Source organism: Balaenoptera borealis (assembly GCF_965194805.1).
Source record: "Balaenoptera borealis genome assembly, chromosome: 12".
Lineage (NCBI taxonomy): Eukaryota > Metazoa > Chordata > Mammalia > Artiodactyla > Balaenopteridae > Balaenoptera > Balaenoptera borealis.
This window is the reverse complement of record NC_138869.1, coordinates 89,351,390-89,357,793: the sequence shown is the minus strand read 5'-3', so window position 1 is coordinate 89,357,793 and position 6,404 is coordinate 89,351,390. Positions and strand designations below refer to the sequence as shown.

The 6,404-nt window shown below is 37.4% G+C and overlaps 1 protein-coding gene and 1 long non-coding RNA gene across 4 annotated transcripts in view; both read right to left on the bottom strand.

The window, feature by feature from the left end:
- The window catches only part of LOC309607620 (cytidine monophosphate-N-acetylneuraminic acid hydroxylase), a 246,294-nt gene that overhangs the window by 133,820 nt on the left and 106,070 nt on the right, over positions 1-6,404 (bottom strand). The window lies entirely within an intron of this gene.
- LOC309607673 overlaps positions 1-6,404 on the bottom strand; it is a 223,221-nt gene that overhangs the window by 197,132 nt on the left and 19,685 nt on the right. The gene's annotated exons all lie outside the window — the stretch shown is intronic.

The window sequence follows — 6,404 nt, the reverse complement described above, 5'->3', positions numbered from 1 at the left end:
AATACCAAACTCCTAATTTATCCCCCTCTCCCTCTTGGCAACCGTAAGTTTGGTTTCTATGTCTGTGAGTCTGTTTCTGTTATGTGAATAAGTTCGTTCATATCTTTTTTTAGATTCCACATATAAGTGATATCATATGATATTGTCTTTCTCTGTCTGACTTACTTCACTTAGTATGCTAATCTCTAGGTCCATCCACATTGCTGCAAATGGCATGATTTCGTTCTTTTTTATGACTGAGTAATATTCCAGTGTGTGTGTGTGTGTGTGTGTGTGTGTGTGTGTGTGTGTGTGTGTGTGTGTGTATATGTGCAACATCTTCTTTATCCATTCATCTGTCGATGGACATTTAGGTTGCTTCCATGTCTTTGCTATTGTAAATAGTGCTGCTGTGAACATTGGGGTGCATGTATCTTTTCAAATTAAAGTTTTCTCCTTTTCTGGATATATGCCCAGGAGAAGGATTGCTGGATCATATGGTAACTCTATTTTTAGGTTTTGGGTTTTTTTTGGCCGTGCCATGCGGCATGCAGGATCTTAGTTCCCTGACCGGGGATCAAACCCATGCCCCCTGCATTGGGAGCGCAGAGTCTTAACCACTGGACCACCAAGGAAGTCCCTATTTTTAGTTTTTTAAGGACCCTCCGTACTCTTCTCCATAGTGGCTGCACCAATTCACATTCCCACCAACAGTGTAGGAGGGTTCTTATGGGTTTTTTTTTTTCTGGCTATCAAAGTGATATTCACTATAGAAAATACAATAGAGCACAAAGAAAAATGTAGCAATCACATGTATATCTACCACTCAACTTAACTTCTTATTAATATTTTGGTATATTTCCTTTAGATCATATTGTTTGCTTTAAAAATAGGATCATATGATACACGCTTGGACTTCTTCATGATGATACATGTCACAAACATTTTCCCATAACATTGGATACACTATGGCATAATTTTAATGGCTATGTAATATTTTGTTGTACAGATCCACCATAATTTATTTAACCACTTTTCTGTTGTTCGGTATTTTAGTGGTTTCCAATTTTGGCTCTTAGAAATAATGTTGTAATTAACATTTGTATATAAGTATTTTCTCACATCTGTGATTATTTCCTCAGGATAAACTTATAGAAGTGGAAACTGTGTTGCTGGAGCAAAGTGTGGTACAAAATCATGTTGCTATCATAATTTAAATTACATATAAGTCAATAGGATATGCAGAAAAGAGTAATATACTTTCATGAAGTATGTGAGAGTTTCTTACAAATGTAATTGATATATTTTTTAGCATTTTGGTTGGATTGTGTGCTTAATAATCCCTGGGAAAATTAAAGAACAGACTGTCCCTCAACAGTCTCAGAAAAGCAGAATTGCTAGTTTGATCCTAGTTCCAAAGGCTTCCCCTAGGCTTTTGTGGTAATAAAGGAATTATTGCCTAATACCACACCGGCAGAACAAATAGTAAAATATTTATTTTGGAATACCTGCTTTCTATCTGGCAGGGATTTGGAATTTTAAAATCTTCTCTCAAATATTCCAGAACCACAAAATACAAAAAGCTTTGAATTAAGGATTAATTGGGCTTTTCTTTCCCCTACTGTTTGTTCAATTTTTTAAGAGAAAAAAAAAAGTGCTTCACAGAATACAGTTAACTCTTAACTCTTATTCTTGAATAATATTAATGTATGCTGCTTCCTAGACGTTGGGGACTGGACCAGATGACCTCTTGAGATCCTTTCCAGCTCAGTATGTAAATCCAACTTTTATATTCAATGAGCTTTAACTTGGAGAACTTATCACCGCCTGTTCAGTCAAGCCCTTTCCTCTTTACGACACATTTTCTTTGTGCTTTAAGTTTCCTTTTATGCTCACAGAGGGTGTCTGCCAACCACCATTGCTGTAATTATGTCAGTGTTTTTACATGAGCATTAATCTAACAATGAAGGATACAGGAACAGAATGCCAAGTTCAGTAATGCTTATACAGTCATGAGTATGGAACATTCTTAGAACATTAACAAAGATTTTAAAGTCTTGATTTAAGATCTGATGTAATATGATTATACTTGAGAGTACAAGAGAAATTCTCAAATGCTTAAGCCTTGAAGTGCAAAGGAAAGTCAGTGCTCTTTTCCACACAAAACCTTCTACAGAAAGATGAAAGAAAACCCATCACAGTGTTATATATTATTTATCCTCTCTGGTTCACTAAACTATAGTTTTACAATTTAACACAATTCTTGTCTTCTATATGAGTCTATTGGTCTAACATACTCTGTAAATGATTTATGTTCGTTTATTTGGTTAAGCTTCTAGTTGCTGCTGGTTGGGGTGTGTGTGTCTGTGTGAGAATCTGTGTCAAGCACTGTGAAGGTCACCTAATGGCTGAACCCCAATATCCATGCCCCACTTAACCTTTTCCAATAGTCCCCACTTACACTGCAGATCCATTGTTACCCTCAGATATCCTACTTCAGGGCAGGAACAAACGACATGTATTGGGCCAGAGGACATTCTGCTGTACTGACTACAGTGATTAGATCAGAGATGGGTCTTGGTATTAGCCAATAGTGAATTTCAGGACTATTATTGACACTTCCGAAACATGTTTCTTTCTTTCTGTGTAGTGTAGGACACAAGTTAGAATTGTTATTGTTACTTTGCCACCAAATAGGATGCTAACCTCAGAATCAATCCAACACACCAAGAAGGGAAAACTGAGAAAATTAAAGAGAACTGTAACCCTGATTGATCCACACCTTAAGGAATTCGTTCCCTTCGTTGTGTAATGCAGTTTGAATTTCTGTTACTTGCAACTGGAAATATCCTAACTGATGCAGAATCTCTGAAGTGGTTATGGCTTTGGGAAGCATGCAGGAAGCCAAATGGTTCTGACCTTCTTCTTCTAGAACCTACTAGTTAAAGAAAAGATTAAGGGGAAGTACGGAGAGAGAAGAAGTCAACCCACTGTGATGGTTAATTTATGTGACAACTTGATTGGACTAAGGGATGCCCAGATGGCTGGTAAAACATTATTACTGGGCATGTCTGTGAGGGTGTTTCTGGAAGAGATTAGCATTTGAATTGGTAGACTGAGTAAAGAAGATCATCCTCACCAGTGCAGATGGGCCTCATCCAATTTGTTGTGGACCTGAATAGAACAAAAATGTGGAGGAAGGATGAATTTGCTCTCTTTGCTTGAGCTTGGACATCTCTCTTGTCCTGTCCGCAGACATTGGCAATCCTTGTACTTGGACCAGGACTTATGCCATTAACCCCCATCCCCTGATTCTTGGACCTTTTGGACTCAGACTGAGACTTGTACCATCGGCTCCCTTGGTTCTCAGGCCTTTGAACTCAGACTGAATTACACCATTGGCTTTCCTGGTTCTTCAGCTTGTAGACAGCAGATCAGGGGTCTTCTTGGCCCCCATAACTGCATAAGCCAATTCCTATAATAATAAATTTCTCTCTCTCTCTACACACACACACACACACACACACACACACACACACACACACAAAGGTTAGGTCTGCTCTGGTTCCTCCCCATTCCTTGGACATGGTCCTACATGGCTTTTGATTAAGAGCCTGGCAGTCTTTGTCTCCTTAGCCTTGAAAGAGTGCAGCACATTCTGCCCTGCTCTTTGGAGATTCTGAGCTTATCTATTTAGCTTCCTTCTCCCAATAGCTTCAAATATGGAAGAAGTCTTGAGGGGTAGACCAGCTATATATTAAAGATGGGTTCCCCCCCTCTAGCATTATCCAGGAGTTTGCCTCCTAGACAATGTGGAATTGAAGAAGACTTCATTCTGCTGATCCAAACCCAGCCTCTCAGCTTCCTTTACACAGCCCCAGAACCCAGCACATGTCTCCTGCCGCTCCTCAAATGGCCAGCGTGTCATACCAGCCATGCACAAAACTTCACTGGTTTCTCTTTCCTCCAGCGGAGTCCCACCATATAGGCTAAACCCAGTCATCTGGTTTGCGTTGCTCTCACAGCTCTCTGTACCTAAAAAAACATGCTTTTGTCATTTACCCAGTTTTTCTGATTGCTGCACAGAAGCACTGTGCAGCCGTGACCTGTTTCATTCTACTTGAAAGTGGAGGACTGCTTGTGGGTAACATCTTAATGTACTTAGGGTGGTAGTGCAAGAAGTGGTCCTTGAACTTCTACCCAACTAGCTACTTGACCTTGGCAAATTCACTTAACATCTCTTAGGGATGATAATGGCTACTTCTTCGGATTCTTATATGGATCAAGAGGAATAATATTTATACAAAGCACTTTCAAGGAAAAAATTCTTTAAATAAAAGGCAGTCTTTTAAAAATTCATTTATTCATTCATTCAAAGACACTTATTGAACACTTAATATATGCCAGACATTTTGCTAGGAGCAGGTGGGGGAAAATGAATGAATAAGACTTGGAAACCTGGTCTCACAAGAAGCTCACAATTCTAGTGGGGAAGGTGAATATGTAATTCAGTAACAGAAGTGCATCACGTAATTATAGACATAGGTATAAGGTAAAATGGCATAGAGAAAGGAATAATTCCTTATATTCTGCTGGGGTAGGGAGGTTATGAAAGGCTTCCCAGAGAAAGTGAGGTTTTAGCTGAATTCCTATGTTCACCAATAGTTTACAGAAAGAAAAAGAATACATCTCACTTGGCTGTTGTGTTGTTGACTCTTATAACGTCATGACTCAAAAGCAATTTGAAGAATATGTAATAATTGATTTATACTGATTTTAAGCAATCATTTAAAAAATATCAGGCCTATCAGCCCATACAGAAATTGAGTATGATGCAAATGTTAAGATTTTCAAACAATTGAAAGGACTGTGGAAATGAGAATATCATCTTCCGTTAGTTCCAGAACATCCTGGTAATATTTATTGCAGTTGCATTGAGAGGCTTTGCCTATTAAAGACTACTGGTTATCCAAAATCTCTTGAAATACATGATTTTCAGAAAGACATCTATTCAAAACCTTTTTTAAAACCATATAATGAAACCACCAATGAAAAATAGCAATCTACTTCACAGCAAAGTTGAAAAATATGTGAAAGGAGGTAAAAGTGCACTATGAGAAATTCCTTTGCTGAAATGTCTAATGTTGTTTAAGAATACTTTACCCTTAAGCAATTCTTCGTATTGCCCAAGAATATAATTTATATTTCTATGAAGAAAAGTGAAAGACATTTATTACCAGAAACAGCAAACAGCAATTGCCATTCATTTGCTTGCGATTGTGTTTCACAAGGAAACGTTTAAATGAGTGTAGCTATTCTCTTATGTTGAAGTGTTTTAAATGTTTTTAAAAGTAAATAATATTTTGTTCACAGAGACACTAGGTAACCAAAATATCATAATTATTAATAAGCCAATATGTCATGATATCAATAACTGTTAAAAAACAAAAACCATCATATTTCTGACATGATAAAATACATCGATGAAATCAGGGTTGTACATCCATATAGAATGTGGTGGTTGAAATTAATTTCACACAGTTTATAAAACTCAAGACTATTTTTGGTTTCTCTGATTTTTGCCAGAATCAACATGTCATGAATGAGTATCTATGTGAAAGAAAAGACATGAAAAATTCCTTTACAGATGCTTCACTTGAAATGTTTAGGGATTTAGCTAATTTATACTCAGTTTTTTTACTGTATGCAGATTTCTGATATCATTAGTTCTGTGTCAGTCATTTCTTTTATTTGAATAAATTCACTATGTATAACTTCTGTTTTTTCAAAAAAATGATTTTATGTAAGTACATTATCTACATAGGAAGATCTTCATGGTATATTAAGGGGAAATATCAGGCTATGAGCTTATTTTTGTGAAATATATTAAGTAAGCTTAGAAAAGTAGTTTGGAACAGGTACTGGTTGCACAGAAGGATCACCTGGAGACCCTTTAAAAACCCAATAACCAGACCCCACCTCAGTTCGATTAAGTCAGAATCTGGTTGGGGATCCCAGGCACCTACTTCAAAAGCTCCCCACGTGATCCTAATTACAGCCAAGGTTGAGAATTACTGATTTAGAGATACACACACACACACACACATTTGCAGTAGAGCTACCTGTGATGTGGCTTATGGGAAATTGTATACTCTTTTTGCTTATTTGTGTTGTCTGCAATAAACATGTACATTTTCTACAATAAACATGTAATTGAATGCCTGTAACTTGAAAAGCAATAAAAATTGGATGGAATGATGGATAGAGGAAGGATGAGAGGGAGGGAGTGGAGAAGGAGAAAAAGAAAGGGAGGAAGGAATAAAGGAAGAAGGGAGGAAGGGAAGGAGGGAGGAAAGTTTTTAAATTAAACTTGAACCTGCATCAACACAGCAAGGACTTGAGGTAACAGGGAGAGGAAACACACA